We start from the raw sequence: 17,105 nt of genomic DNA on the forward strand, positions 1-17,105 counted from the left end.
AGCAAGAAGATGCGAGGGTGAGCACACATGCCATGCAGTACAGAAGCAAGTCCCCCAAAGTTTAGCAAGCTTGCTTTAAAAGAGTTCCCATCCAAAACAATGGCGGTCAGGCAAGTCCGAGGGTCAAAAACTTTGTAGAAGTTCGTCAGCCAGTTTGGTTCCAGAGTCAGGGTCATGAGGTTTGCAGGTCAGGTCAGTGCATGGAGTAGGAGTTGACGAGTGGTTGTTGTCAACAGAGAAACTTGAGCTGAGCAGCCCCGGTATGGTTCATTTGGAAGGGTGAGGCTCTTTCCTTGCAAGAAGCCTTGCTGAGCGTGTTTGCTCTCCTCTCCTCTCCACATGGCGAGCCTAAGAAAACTAAGAAACTAAACTTAGAAAACTAAGAAAACCAATGCACATCATTTCCAATGCATCAATCTATACTATCTCTGGGCTCCAACCCTCCCTGTCCTAGTGCTTGGGAGAAATGTCAGCTCTTACAGCTTTCTGGAAGGCTAAAAAAATGGTGGGGGCCTGCTGTATCCCGGGGGAAGGGTGTTCCACAGGGTAGGGGGTACAACAGAAAAGGCAAAATTCTACTGAACTCCCAGAACATTTACTACTACTTAAGAAAAAAAATAATAATATGGGTTGCGGTTTGTGTTTGGATTGATGGTCCGCATTCTGTTATTTATAGACAAATTTTGTATCTATGAATTTGCATTTTGCATTAACTCTGTGATCTTCCAGTGAAAACCTTTGAATAAAGATATAATTAGCTAAGTATACCTGTTGACTGATTTTAGATACATATCTATACCTGTGTTTCTGAACTCAGTGTTCAGTGTCAACTGTTAAAGGTTGATTAAAACAGTCTGCATACTCTTTTACTTGACAGTCCCAATCTTTATTTGAAACATTTGCATTTTCAGTCTGAAAGAAGATTTTTTTCCTCAGAGAATACAATAGAGATAATTAGTTTAAGATAATTCATTTGCGTGTATAGATGTACTGCATCTGCCCTTTGATTGTGGATGCAACTAATCCTAGCATCACTTCTAGCTCCTGCCGTAATAGAAAACGCTGTAAACCAAATCTGTGACCTTCTGATTTTTCAGTTAAAAGGCATAAAGGAGTAATTTGAAACTATTTGCATAAGAGAAGTATGATTTTATATAATCATACTGAATTTTAGATAAAAGTTTATGTTTGCTTCATTTATTGGTCTAAGAATATTTAATGTCTAAGATACAAAATGTTGTATCACAAACATTTAAAAACAGATGGTTTGAATAATAAATATTATGCTGTTTGTGGAAGAGTTAAATTTCATTACTGGAGCAGACTCCTTGATATCAGTAACTGTTACATATTCTTTGTTTTCTCTGTACTTCAAACAAGTGGGTCTTAAAACTTAGATGAAATAGTGGGGTACCATCAAGCTGCACTTGACTCATGTTGACTGCATGGACAATCGCCAGCATGACTTATCTCCAGCAGCAACTCATGATTGCAGGAGTATTATAGTAATTGCTTTTATCCTGTCCATTCACTTTATCTGTGATGTTCTTTTCCTGCTTCCCTCAATCTTGCCAAACATAATTATTTTTTTCTTGTTCAATATATGCTTGTATCACATGTTCAAAATATTTGAAGTTCAGCTTTCTGATAATCCCTCAAGGTGAGCATTGGTCTTTATTTAATCCAAGGCTGATTGATTTTTTTTGCAGTACATGATACTCTTAGTAACTATCTCCAAATCTATAATTTGAAGGTATCTGTCTTGTTGTTTATCAATATCTACTTTCATCTCTGTACCTTACCAGTAAAAAGCCCATTGCTTTAATATCTAATTTTTTTTTGCATTGGAATGTCCTTATCCTTCACAATCTCCATGTTAATTTTTTAATTTAAAAAAATTTAAATTAAAAAAATTAATTTTTTAATCGTTGGGATTAATTTCTTTACTTCTGTATCAGACTGTCCATTTTTTATGTAATTTTGAGTCCCCTGAAACAAAATTATGTAATATCTTCACTTCTTTACAATCACTTAAGTTCAGTGAGTATTTACCTTTGTCTTCTTACTACTTAAGCCCAGATTTTTCACTTTCCAGATTTACTTTCCTAATGAGGTCTTCTAAGCAGATTTAGGATTTTTGTGGCTATTAAATAAAAATAACCTCCCTCCCCCCCAGCAGAATATGCATAAAAACAAGCAATCCAGAAACAGTGTAGTATAGTATTTAAAATGGAGATCCAGATTCAGGTCCATCCACAGTTGTGGAAACTCTCTGGATGATGTTGGATAAATCAATGTCAGTGCATCCTACCTCACTTGCAGATGACTGTGGAGAAAAACTGGAGAAGGGAGTACTGCCTGCATTATCCTAAGATCATACAAGAAAGCCGGAATATAAATCTAATGAATAAATATATAAATCCCATGTTTATTCAGAATATCTCTAAATTAAGTAAGACTTATTTCTGCATATTTCAAACCATAGTTGTAGAACAAAAAGGATATATTCTTGGACAGGTACCACATTTACTAAAGAACTATGGGATTTACTACAATGAAGGAGGTTTGAAGCTCATGCAATATAGGAAACATTTTTGATTGCCTGGCTTCTTAAGCTGTTTTGGACTCAAATTTGCAGGTGAGGAAATGAACACTGATATTGTGTATGTCTGTGCTGTCTATATAATTAGTCTAATACAAACTATTGCATGGCCTAAAATACTGTGCAAACTAAGTAATTTAAAACTGTTCTTTTCTAAACGTTTGCTACATGCAGCTAAAAGAAAAAAGTGCATTTCCTGTAAGACCTAGCAGAGTTTGGACACAATTTGTCTCGAATATATACAATAGCCATTTTAGGTTAAGCCCTCAGTAAGTAAATCAATGAAATAATGGCCCCTTGAGGATCACATTTGTTAATCTTGGCACAGATGTTGTAATTCAACTTGCACACACACAAATTTAAAGGGTCCTTGACTTTAGAGTTTTTTGGTGGTTGCTGCCTAATGGTTGGGCATTATAAACATATCCATCCTCTGAAATGTTACAAATTCAAAATGCTTTCAAGTCTGTTGTAGCTGAAGTCCACGTTCATAGTCTGAGTGGTGAGTGATATCATTCCATGCTTGAATTGGACCTTTGTTTGCAATGACTATTAAGAGCTAGATATTGGGCAGGAGGGTCATTATTTACATTATTTACTGCTAAATATCACTGTGTATTTCATGTAAATTGAATGGTGACATTTCTGGAAACATTGATAATGCTGGTTAACTAGCATATATCCTCCCAGACTGTGACTGCATATTCTGATCTTTAATACTAAATAGGGTCAGAATTTTGAGTATTCAAAGAAATTAATTTACTGCATTGAATGCTGTTAGTTTTTCTGTTTAACATTTGTTATTCATCTCCAGAGTTTAAGGAAGGGCTAGATGTGCTGATCATGCAGTTGTCCCTGAACACTTCAATGCATACTTTTTTCTTATTTTCCTGAAACATTTAGCCAGAGGAATAGATGATATGACTTTATTATGCATTTTTCTACTCTTCACAGCAATGATATAAAATGAGAAGGTTCTAGGTACTATACAAAATACTTGTGGGGAGGAGTGTTTCCAGCACAGGAATTTTCTCAGTGTTACTATTCAATGATGTTAAATAGTCTTGTGGATCTTAATACATGAAGGAGGAAGGTATGAATACTTCCAAAAAGTACTTCAGTAACTTGTATATAAAAAACTACTACCACAAATTGAACAGGAATTAGACAGGGCCTTTATATTGGTTCATTTCAAGCATGGCATTTCTCCGAGGAGGCTGTGAGAAATTAAGTATGTGTACATGCATGTATGAATCAGCCCTTGGCTTCCAGTAAAGATACTTATGATGTGGGTAGGGGGGAAGCTAAGGAAGGCTTTGAGAAGGTTATACATCTGGTAGTCTAGAAAAAAATATTTGGAAAAGTGCCTTTTGTATTTAAAAGTAATGTGAAACTATTAGCTTCAGGTCGGTTTCTTCATCATCAGAATAAAGAAAAATTTGTTTTATGATGAAGGAATAGAGATGGGGAACAAAATATTATAACTGCAACTCAGTTTTCTTTAGCTAAAATTGTTTCAATAACAAAATTTGTTTCTGACTCCTTGCTCAGCTGGCACAATCCAATTGTTTTTAAAATAAATATTTTTGTAATTGCCAGAATTTCCTCCCCTTTCAATGTGAAGTATCTTTTTGTTTTCCTCTGGAGAGTTTTACCAACATGTGTATTGTGTACTGAGTAAAGTTTGACTTGCAGAATAGAAGAAAATGCTTCATATTAACAACACCAGGACAATGCTTGAGTTATTAATTCAGTAAACAGGATTACAATCTCCTTCATTTCCCCTAATCTTTCATCCAAGTTGGATGATATTTTCACAGATTCCAGATTTTTTGGGGGGGGTTACATAGAATTTAACCAAAAGGGACAAGATGGTAGGAAGAAATCAGGACACTTATATATTAAATCAATATGAATATGTTCTAGTATCAGTAATAAAATAGCCTTAAAGTCTTAATCCTGCTAACCCAGGGTAAGCAACTGGGCATTTGGGAGGTCAAACTGAGAAGCAATTTGGGATGGAGAGTTGCGATATATATTTTTTTAAAACTATCTGGCCTACTTCGGAAAAGTGGGGGTGATGTCAAAATTCACTTCCACTTTGCCTGTGCAAAGCTGCTCTGAGATTAAAATCCAGAGGGAATTTTGAGACCTGTGGGTCTAGCCATAAGTGAAAACTATAAATTGCAGTAGGTTTCTTTAGTTATTTCAATATCGCATTATTTATTACTTACCGTATTTTTCCGACTATAAGACGATACTTTTTTCTAAAATCCTTACCCTAAAAACTGAAGGGCGTCTTATTCAAGGAAGTCAGCCGAGAATCGCGCGGTTCCAAACTGCCCATACTTTGTTTCTGCAGAGAGGCTTCCTCCTATTGCTAGCCTCCTTCACTCTCACGAGTGAAATAGCTTGTCTCCTAAACAGACTTCCTCCAATCACGAGCCTGATGTAACTGACGTCAGCTGATGCTGAACAAACCAATTGGAGGAAGGCTGTTTGCAGAGACAAGCTATCTGCAGTTTCACTCGTGCTTGAATGTAATCAGTTAAGCAAAAGAGCCTGGAAATAGAGCTGCAGAGAGACGGTTTGGACCTCCTCCCACCGAGTGTATCAGGTCAATGTTAACTAATTACTAAATAAAAATGTGTTCTGCACTATCTTTAAAATATTGATTTTTTAATTTTGGGCTGGAAAAGTGGGGGTCATCTTGTACATGGGGGCGTCTTATTGTCGGAAAAATACGGTACTTAGTTTTATACATGGGGAAAGCACACAGATTCATTTATTATTTTAGGTTTCAGTATCACAAAGTTTGAGAACATGTGCACAAACCTAACAGTAAGCTCCACTGAATCCAAATCTTCTGATTAATCATAGTGGTGACTGGAACACCCTTCCCCTTGAGATCTGGCAGGCCCTTGACCTCCTAGCCTTCCAGAAAGCCTTGAAGAGCTGGCTTTTCCCACCAGCATTGGGGCAGAGTGAGGCTGGAGCCCAGTAAAGTAGTAATTTGTTGATGGATGGGAGTGTGTTGTTGTAGGGGAAATTGGGAGTTTCTGCTCTTTTTTTTTCTTTTTTTGTGCTGTTTTTATTGCTGTTTATAAGCCATCCAGAGTTATGGTGTATAAGATGGGTAGCTATATAAGTCAAACAAACAAACAAACAAACAGATAAAGCTCTAAATGTCTACCTTTTAATGATTTTCAGGACTAAAAATGTTTTCTGTGTTACTTACAAACTTAAGCATTACTAAATGCAACAGAAGAAAAAGCTGTATAAAATTTCAATATGTTCTTAATATATTTATATATAATATTTGTTTGAATATGAACTTTCATAAACATGAATGTTTAATATTGTGCTGTTCAAAATATATTGATTTGGTTCCAGAGACTTGTGTGAATGGAAAGATACCTTGCTCAAGGAATCCTTTAGTTTCCCAGTCTTGCTGCAGCTCCCCCCGGTGCCACATGAAACACCATTCCAAAGAATCCCTTCATACTCAGAAGTAACATTTAGGAGAGTGGCACAGATATCTATAGTTATGAAAATAGTTCTGTGGTGAAAAACCTGTTATTTATCTGGATCCATTCCAATTTTTAAAAATTACTCTTGGCATCTGATAGTGGTCATCTAAGTCATTCAAAGGCCAAAGTGTTAACAGTATATAAAAGATGCAGAAAGGATTGAAATCCACAGCTAATTTAGGAACAATCAGCATATTTTAAAAGAGTCTGCAAGCTTTCAGTTTCTCCAGAACATTTAATTAGACTGGTAATATAAAAAGCAGAGGAAATGCACTGCTGTTGTCAAGATCCAAATAGTTGAGCAAGATCAAGGAAGTTACACAGACTTCATTAGTCTAGAGATAAATATCAAATCTTGAAGATTGCAAGAGGAATTTCCAGCTCTCATTTATAATAAGTTCATTAAGGTGGAGTCCTTTTGAATGATTTGAAATGCTGCTTCCCAGGCTGAGTTGCTGTTTATAAAATAAACTGCCAAAGGACTCGCATTGTATCTCTTGATTGTTTATGTCTACTCTTCCTTCCATTATTTTCCCAGCCTTCCCATAATTTCTCATAGTTACCTCCCATGAGTTCAGGCTGTTACACCTTTGGGAAGGGATAGGACCCTCCTCCAGTACCCTGCTTTACTTCATTAAAAATGGAGTATATACTCTGGATTCTTTAAAGAGGAGGGTTAATCTAGAACTAAATAATAGTAGAAGTCTGACTCATGACCAACAGCTAGACCCCAAAATAACCCCAACTCTAAATCATCTGCCATTTCAGTTGGCTGTGTTTATTGTAGCATGATATAGACAGAAATCAGAAATGATGAGTTGCTTTAAAATAAAATGAAACAAGCTTTATATAAAGTTATTTAGAAATGTGCATTTTAATGTTAAATACAATATATAACCACAATTTTTATAAGCTCTATCAACAATGGTTGAATGTGATTATTCAGCTTGATATTTTTATAGTAAGTTTTTGAATAAGACAACATTATGTAATTTAATGTATTCTTCTATTTACTGCAATTAGAAAAAATCTAATAGAAGTATTGTGAGAAATAGGATTTCATTTAGAGTAAGCATGTTTTATATAGTATGCTACACTAGAATGTTACCAAGCATTTCTGATTCTAGTTTGTAGAGGAGATATGTTATAGACACAACAGTCTTATTTCTTATGGCAGTTCTCACATTCACAGTTTGATTCCAGCTACCTTTTAGAGATGAGATTTTTCTGCAAGGCACAAAGATCTTTCCCATTAATACTGCCCTACAATTCCCTCTGAGTAATGAGGTCATGAGCATGCAACTTTTCTAGATTGAAGGTCACACTTGGCCATTGAGTGTACTCTCAATAGCAGTGGGTAAGATCAAAACAAAAATTAAAATTGAATTCATTTTATTTACATTAACTTTAAAGGTATTTAATATAATTTCTAGCCATGTGGTTAATAGTGTTTCCTTTCTGTCACATTACAAAAGTACAATTTATAGCAATGTATTGAGTGATATTAAAATACAGATGTAGTTTGCTTATGGTTGTATAACTATAATATGTGTGAAGACAGCATCTGTTCTCTAAGAGTAAATAAAAATTATGGAGAGGGATTCATTTATTAAGTCTGCCAGGAAGATATTTAGCAGAATTCTGGTTGAAAAAGTGCAAGAGGTAACAAGAAAAGCTGCAAGAGGTGAGCAAACTTTGGGAAGTTCAGTGTGACTTTATTCCAGGAAGAGGATATGCAGATCAGTTTTTTGCTTTTCAGCAGGTTATTAAGAAATGTTTGGATGTGAGAAAGTTTATTATAAATTTATTGGTATAGAGAAAGCATATGATAAAGAAGACTGGAATTATGATGCTTGGACTACAAGTAGTCCTTGTTTAGTGACCACAATTGGGACTGACAACTCTGTCACTAAGCACTGCAGTTGCTAAGTGAGATATCACACAGTGGACTCACAACCTCACTTCCTCTGTGATCATTAAGTGAATCACCATGGTCATTAAGTGAGACATCATGTGACCATGACTTCTGATTTTACTGCCGCCTTCTCCATTGATTCTGCTTGTCACAAGCCAGTTCATAAATGTGAGGACTAGTTGTAAAGTTACTTTGTCAGCGCTGTCATAACTTCGAACGCTCACTAAACAAGGCAGTCAGTAAGTGAAGTTTACCTGTACTGCAGTGTGATTTTACAATGTTTAGAAATTGATGCAGAATACGGTGGCCAGTTTATAGGTAAGTAATAATCACCATAGCTATATAACATTGGTTTTGCAGGCCTTGCACTGGCTACAAATTAGTTTCTGTGTGAATTCAAAATACTGATTTTAACCTATAAAATCCTATATGGCTTGGTTCCTAAGTATTTGCAGGACTGCATTCTTCAAGCAGAATCAACCTATCCAGTATATTCTTTTTGATCCAATTTATTATCAGTCCCCCATTGGAGAAGGTTGGGGGACTACGGTCCAAAACCACTTTTTCAGTGGAGGTCTCTGTTTTCCAGAATAGCCTTCCCCTGGAGACCAGGTTAGCACCAACTCTGATGACCTTCCAGAGATTGGTAAAATTGAACTCTTTGAGAAAGCATTTAGAGGGCAAAGCTGGCACCATCAGAGAGTATTAGCATTGTTATGGTGATCTATGTTTTAATATTTTACTTATATTAGTGACCAGTACAAAAGAAACAGATTGGGGCGGTTTGATCATCTAGAGATAATGAGGTTTGAATTGCACAACAAATAAATAAAGAGGTAATGGAGAAGTCGTAGCTGGATGAAATTAAATGAAATTCTAAAAAAACAGATGTGAAAAATGTAAAGAACAAAAGGCAATTCATGAAGTGATGTATGAATATGAAAGAAGCAAGAATGGTTTGCAAGAGTAAAGTATGGAGAGAGATAGGAATGTTTTTGGTGCAAATTAATTTTAGTTATAGATCTTTTTCTCACCTTGTGCCTTATTTTCTTTGGCTTACTATTTCTTACTTTTTTTCTGCGCTTTGCATATAGAGTGATGGGTATAAAAGATTGGAAAATGACATGATAAAACGTAATATTAAGAATGGCATTAAAATACATGGTATTTTCCACCCTTGCAGTTCTCGATTTTGGATTCACCTAAGCTTTGTCATGCATTTCTCAGTTATCCTGTGATGATGGAAAAAAGGGGAAGCATCTTCTGACTAGAACTGGGAAACTTAGCTAACTCTGACCCAACAAAAGCATGAATATGGGAAAATGCACTTCTTCCCAGCTGGATGAAAATTTTGTTTTTGAATTAAGTGATTCAAGTATCCTATGCTTATTTTCCCCCTAAGCCTGAGTGAAAGATCAATGCCTTCCTTTGATTAGTGACAGTGCTTAATTTAGCCTTCTCCTACTGGGTGCCCTTTGGTTTTGCTGGACTGCCACTTCCAGCTTTCCCATATCTGGAGGAATTGGGGTTGGGAAGGCTGGTCTGCTAATGTAAGTAATATTAAAATTTGTAGAATTCAGTGATGCAAGGTATTGTGACCATTACTGGTTCAGAGGATTTTAAAAGCAATAAAGAGTTTTATGTATAATATACGTCTATTATAGTTAAAGCCATGACAGTCAAATGGAAGCCCCATATTGAGAAGGGATATTGACAGACACCAAATCAGTAAAACAGGAAAAGGCTGTGGTCTTCAAGTCTAATGACATAAAATAAATAACTTTATCAGGAGTAGGATTTTTTTTTTTTTTTTGGCAGGGAAAAGGATGTAGATGGAGCACTTGGAAGCCAAAGCTAACCTATCTTGCCAACTAAAACTACTTCAAAAAAAGTAACGATCCTGCAGGGTAAATTTGGAGTGTATGTTTTCTATGGTTGGTGGAAGTGTTCTCAGAATCCCGTTTTCTTTTTGCAACATGTTGCTGTCCCATATTGAAGACAAATACAGTATGTGACTAGATTTTGGGATCTCAGAGGTGAACTTTGCCTTATTCTCAGAACTCACAATCTCTTTCTTATCGCAAGGAGGAGTTCAGAAGCTTTTCCTTCTGTTATTATTTAACTTCATTTTGTTATTCTGGCTAAACTGATAGATTGTGGTTAATCTTACTCCTGGTTAATTAGAAACATGTTAGTTAAAACCCAAGCTATATAAATTGAATGAATGAATGAATGAATGAATGAATGAATGAATGAATGAATGAATGAATAAATAAATAAATAAATAAATAAAATGTACTATGTAAATGGATGACAAAATGGATAGGCAGTAAAAAGATTTTCTGTCAATAGCTGTATTTAAGGACAAGAGTATTCTGAAAGAAGTTTTTTTAAGTAGAAGAATAGCTCACAGGCATTGTGGTCAAATGAGGCTGGAGCCCAATAAAGGGATAAATTGAAATGTGGGAGAATGTTGCCCTGGGGCATCAGAAGTTTTTATTGTGTTTGTTCGGTTCTTACTGTTTTTATTGTGAGCTGCCCAAGGTTGTAGTAAATAATATGGGTGGCTATAAAAGTCTTTTAAATAAATAACAGTAAAATGCATAATTTGTTTCTAAAATATGTACCATCTTTACCTATCATGTAAATAGTTTTACTTCATTAGTGAACATTCTAAAATACTAACAAATGGAAATAGTTTCATTTAATAAAATAAAGCAGTGTCATAGCTGTTAGGTACACAGATTGCAATCCAAATTAAGCTTTGCCATATTGTAAAGTTCTTGAATATATCAATAAATATTTGTTGTTATAGGTAACTGAAAACTGATTTGTTAGTTACTTTTAACTGGAGATGATTTTGGACTTCAGTACGATTTTACAAAAATGAGACTATATTAAGCTATAATTATTTGAGAATGAGCATAATGATTTTGCTCATGCTGGAAAATTATTTATAGTACTCTGTTTAGGAACATGCATATTTTGCGTCAGTCTAGGCATTATCTCATGCTTATTCATATTCTTAGGAATATATCTTGACTTTCCAACCTTGGAGTCAAAGAGCAGAATAGAAAATCTCCCTCCCTCCAATAGCAGAGACTTTTAACATTCTGATAAATTCTAGAAGAATGTGGCTTAAAATACTGTCATTTTTAAAAAAAAAACTTGCTGGTCATTAACCATATTTTCTATTAAATAAATAAAATTACCATATGATACTGTCACATTAATTTCATGTGTAGATTTAAAAGACACATTATACAATTTCCGTGACTTTTGAAGGTAAAAGGCCAACATCTCAAAGGGGAAGAAGTTCTCAAGACATGGTGTCTGAATACTTAATAGTTATTCTAGACACTTCAGATGTGTTTTATTAATTTTTTAAAACATCAATCTATTTATGAATATTGAGTTATTGAGAGGTAGCATTAACATGCTTCAATTTATGTGTACATATTGGGTTACATCATGATGTTTTGCCGTTTAAAGTGCTAGAAATATTCATTATTACGTTTTGCCAAGTTCTTCATGCTTTGTCCATATTTCAAAAGCATGGTAGCAAGCCTAAATTTGTATTTATGTGACTGTAGCAACTTAAGTTAAAATACTTACCCAAACCATTTGATAGTCTGATATTTGTAACTGACTGCTTATTACTTGGTAGTCCTTACATGAGGTAATATAGGAGAGAGGAGTAAATGTTTGATCAGTTTGCCCTGCTTATTTAACACGGAACATCTGAACAGAGTCTGCACAAATTCAAGCTCCTTTGTTCTCCATCCTTCAAATGAAGACTTATTTGCTAAGGCCCCAGAAAGCATTTAAAAAGGCTCTTCACAAAACATATTAACATGAATGAAGTATCTCTCCTTGAAGCATTAATGCAGTTGCATCCTTTGAAAGACTTGTATGGTTACTCTGAAGGCTGTTGTCAGCTCTCTGCACATGTGAGTGCATTCCATTTTGCTGGCAGTCCCAGTGGAAGAGTTCCCTGTGCAAGCACATGCACGTGTAGACAATGGGAAAAGAACTTTGAAGCAGCCACAGAAGCTTTCCAGGGAAGCAGCTGCTTTAATGCTTTGAGGTGGAAGAGCTTCACTCATGTTGATATAACTAGAAGTTTGGTGAAGTTCATATTCATGTCTTATGGTTTGTGGTTTGAAAATTAGAATGCTTAATATTCTACATAGAAAAATGCAGTATAAATATCTTTAAAATAAAATATAGCTTAACTGCTTTATTGAACATCTGTTGTTGTTGTTTAGTCGTTAAGTCGTGTCCAACTCTTCGTGACCCCATGAACCATATTGCGCCAGGCCTTCCTGTCCTTCACTGCCTCCCTGAGTTTGCTCAGTTTCATGCTCATTGCTTCAGTGATGCTATCTAACCATCTCATCCTCTGCCGTCCTCTTCTCCTTTTGCCTTCAATCTTTCCCAGCATCAGGGTCTTTTCCAAAGAGTCCTCTCTTCGCATTAGGTGACCAAAGTATCTGAGCTTGAGCTTCATTATCAATCCTTCCAATGAGCAGTCAGGGTTGATTTCCTTTAAGATTGACTGGTTTGACCTCCTAGCAGTCCAGGGGACTCTTAAGAGTCTTCTCCAGCACCACAGTTCAAAGGCATCAATTCTTCGGCGCTCAGCCTTCTTTATGGTCCAGCTCTCACAGCCATACATTACTACTGGAAAAACCATAGCTTTGACTATGCGGATCTTTGTCGGCAAGGTGACGTCTCTGCTTTTTAATATGCTATCTAGGCTTGCCATAGCTTTCCTCCCAAGGAGCAAGCGTCTTTTAATTTCATGGCTGCAGTCTCCGTCTGCGGTGATCTTGGAGCCCAAATAAATGAAGTCTGTTATTGCTTCCATTTCTACCCCTTCTATTTGCCAGGAATTGATGGGTCCAGATGCCATGATCTTAGTTTTTTTAATGTTGAGTTTCAAGCCAGCTTTTGCACTCTCCTCTTTCACCCTCATCAAGAGGCTCTTTAGTTCTTCTTCACTTTCTGCCATGAGGGTGGTATCGTCTGCATATCTGAGGTTGTTGATGAGTCTCCCTGCAATCTTAATTCCGGCTTGTGATTCTTCCAGCCTGGCATTTCTCATGATGTAATCTGCATATAGGTTAAATAAGCAGGGTGACAGTATACAGCCTTGTCGTACACCTTTCCCTATTTTGAACCAATCGGTTGTTCCATGACTGGTTCTAACTGTTGCTTCTTGGCCCGCATACAGATTTCTTAGGAGACAGGTAAGGTGGTCTGGTACTCCCATCTCTTTAAGAATTTGCCACAGTTTGTTGTGATCCACACAATCAAAGGCTTTTGCATAGTCAATGAAGCAGAAGTAGATATTTTTCTGGAACTCTCGTGCTTTCTCCATGATCCAGCGAATGTTGGCAATTTGATCTCTAGTTCCTCTGCCTCTTCGAAACCCAGCTTGTACATCCGGTAGTTCTCGGTTCATGTATTGCTGAAGCCTAGCTTGTAGGATTTTGAGCATAACCTTGCTAGCATGTGAAATGAGTGCAATTGTGCGATAGTTTGAGCATTCTTTGGCATTGCCCTTCTTTGGAATTGGAACATAAACTGACCTTTTCCAATCCCGTGGCCACTGTTGCGTTTTCCAAACTTGCTGGCATATTGAGTGCAGCACTTTAACACCATCATCTTTTAGTATTTTAAATAACTCAGCTGGAATACTGTCATCTCCACTAGCTTTGTTGTTAGCAATGCTTCCTAAGGCCCACTTGACTTCACTCTCTAGGATGTCTGGCTCAAGGTCAGTGATCACACCAGGGTGGACATCAGGGACATTAAGATCTTTCTTGTATAGTTCTTCTGTGTATTCTTGCCACCTCTTCTTAATCTCTCCTGCTTCTGTTAGGTCCCTGCCTTTTTTGTCCTTTATCATGCCCATCTTTGCACTAAACGTTCCTTTCATATCTCCAATTTTCTTGAAGAGATCTCTAGTCTTCCCCATTCTGTTGTTTTCCTCGGTTTCTTTGCATTGTTCATTTAAGAAGGCCTTCTTATCTCTCCTTGCTATTCTCTGGAAATCTGCATTCAGTTGCTTATATCTTTCCCTTTCACCCTTGCTTTTCGCATTCCTTTTTTCCACAGCTATTTGTAAAGCCTCATCAGACAGCCATTTTGCTTTCTTGCATTTCTTTTTCTTTGGGATGGTTTTAGTTGCTGCCTCCTGTACAATGTTACGGACCTCCGTCCATAGTTCTTCAGGCACTCTGTCTACCAAATCTAATCCTCTAAATCTATTCATCACCTTCACTGTGTACTCACAAGGAATATGATCTAAGTCATACCTGAGTGGTCTAGTGGTTTTCCCTACATTCTTCAATTTAAGCCTAAATTTTGCAGTAAGAAGCTCATGATCTGAGCCACAGTCAGCTCCTGGTCTTGTTTTTGCTGTCTGTATAGAGCTTCTCCATCTTTGGCTGCAAAGTATATAATCAATCTGGTTTTGGTATTGACCATCTGGTGATGTCCATGTGTAGAGTCGTCTCTTGTGTTGTTGGAAAAGAGTGTTTGCTATGACTAGCTTGTTCTCTTGACAGAACTCTATTAGCCTTTGCCCTGCTTCATTTTGTACTCTGAGGCCAAACTTGCCTGTTATTCCGATTACTCCTTGACTTCCTACTTTAGCATTCCAATCCCCTATGATGAAAAGGACATCTTTTTGGTGCCAGTTCTAGAAGGTGTTGTAGGTCTTCATAGAAGCGGTCAACTTCAGCTTCTTCAGCATCAGTGGTTGGGGCATAGACTTGGATGACTGTGATATTGAATGGTTTGCCTTGGATACGCACTGAGATCATTCTGTCGTTTTTGAGGTTGTACCCCATTACTGCCTTTCCCACTCTCTTATTGACTATGAGTGCAACTCCATTTCTTCTAAGGGTTTCTTGCCCACAGTAGTAGATATAATGGTCACCCGAATTAAATTCACCCATTCCCGTCCATTTCAGTTCGCTGATTCCCAAGATGTCGATGTTCAATCTTGTCATCTCATGTTTGACCACATCCAGCTTGCCTTGGTTCATAGATCTTACATTCCAGGTACCTATACAATATTGTTCTTTACAGCATCGGACCTTCTTTTTGCTTCCAGATACATCCACAGCTGAACGTCCTTTCGGCTTTGGCCCAGCCGCTTCACTCTTTCTGGAGCTACTTGGAATTTCCCTCCGCTCTTCCCCAGTAGCATATTGGACACCTTCCGACCTGAGGGGCTCATCTTCCGGCGTCATATCTTTTAGCCTTTTAACATTGTCCATGGGGTTTTCTTGGCAAGGATACTGGAGTGGGTTGCCATTTCCTTCTCCAGTGGACCACATTTTGTCAGAACTCTCTGTCATGACCTGTCCGTCTTGGGTGTCCCTGCACGGTATAGCTCATGGCTTCACTGAGTTACGCAAGCCCCTTCGCCACGACAAGGCAGTGATCCATGAAGGGGTTATTGAACATCACAGTATTTCTAAATAGTATTTTTCAGTTATAATAAAGTTACCATGTCAGAGTATTTTCTGAACTTTACAGCATATAGGATAATTTGCAGTAATATAATTTTTCTGGAATATCTCTACAGAATTGTTACAGTTGAGCTGGTATTGCTCATAATTTTTCTGTGTTGTGGATATTTCAGGAGCCATATGAAGTAAAAGCTATTATTAATAAATTCTTAAATTCAGAATAGTCTATAAGCAAATAGAAGAGCTAATAGCCCAATGAAAGTTCTTCCTTTCAAAAGTAGCTGGCATTTTTACTGGCTCCCTCCTCCTTATTCCACTTCATAATGCTTTGCAGGATCATCCAAATCTCATAAACAGAATTTTGGCTGGAGTTTGTTTGAGGCTAAAGGAATAAGTGAAATTGTGTTCCCTTTCTCTGAATGGGAATTTCCATTGGGTGATCTCCACTTATGGAATCTCTCAATCTAATCCCTTAGCAAAAGTAGAATTATGTTAATTATGTAGTTTGGTCAAACTACTTTCTGTTTGCAAAATACATGTTCAAGAAAAAATTTCATGAGAGAGAAGAGAGAAAAAGATCACAAATATTTTATACCCACTTTGAAAATAGAAGCAGATGCAACATGCTTCTTTGTCATTTAAAAAATATGGCATTGTCCTTGAACTGTAGAGTCCCAAAACCCAAAGCCACTCAGTCTTGCCAGGGTTCAGTTGCTGACTGTTGATCCCCATCCAGACCCCTACAGCCTCCAGACACTGGAATAGGGCATGAACAGCATCACTTAATTTGCTAGAGGCAGAAAGATATAATTGGGTTCCACCAGCTTACTCCGCACCCCATGGCAATGGGTGGTCTCACTCAGTGGCTTCATGTAGACGTTAAAAAGGAGAGGTGAGAGCACTGACCCCTGCGGAACCCCACAAAGTAGGGGCCAAGGATGGGATCAGTTGATTAACACCAACTGGAACTAATCCCAGAGACAGGAGGTGAACCAGCACAATATAGTGCCACCCACCCCCAATCCCTGGAGCTCATCCAGAAGGATAGCTTGGTCGATGGTATCAAAGGCTGCTTTATATATTTAATGGACTGTCAAAAGTTTAATGTTGCATTTTTGCTGAATGTTTGATAATAGTAATCTGAAAGAGGAAATAGAAAGCACATTCACTACATTTGCACATGATAGAAAACTAGATTGCGGAAAACAGCTGGAAACACAGCAGGAATATATGAATTGATCTGTTGAGGTTTCAGTAATGTGCAGGTATTAATGACAAGATTTGCTAGAGTAGGGGAAATGAAAAGAATAATATCCAGACTACTGGGAAGAGAATGGGAGAAGTAGGAATATTAACAAAATAGAAGGTTATTAGCCATCTACTTATTGGGCATAATTTTTCTTATTAAAACATTCCTTTTAAATGTTTCAGTCTAGAAATTCAACATATAGTTCTTGACTATGTGATTTTTTTATAATCTTCAAAAAAAATTCCAACTTGTTTTTATCGTTCTGAGGTTGATCAACAGTGTGGTCTACATACTGTCGTGGTTTTTAAAATATTGTTTGCAA

The 17,105-nt window shown here is 37.0% G+C and overlaps 1 protein-coding gene across 6 annotated transcripts in view; it reads left to right on the plus strand.

The window, feature by feature from the left end:
- XRCC4 (X-ray repair cross complementing 4) overlaps window positions 1–17,105 on the plus strand; it is a 147,078-nt gene that overhangs the window by 38,763 nt on the left and 91,210 nt on the right. The window lies entirely within an intron of this gene.

The sequence above is a fragment of the Python bivittatus genome, unplaced genomic scaffold, assembly GCF_059951505.1.
Source record: "Python bivittatus isolate LINGU-HERP-01145 unplaced genomic scaffold, Pbiv_v1 ctg000850_np1212, whole genome shotgun sequence".
Lineage (NCBI taxonomy): Eukaryota > Metazoa > Chordata > Lepidosauria > Squamata > Pythonidae > Python > Python bivittatus.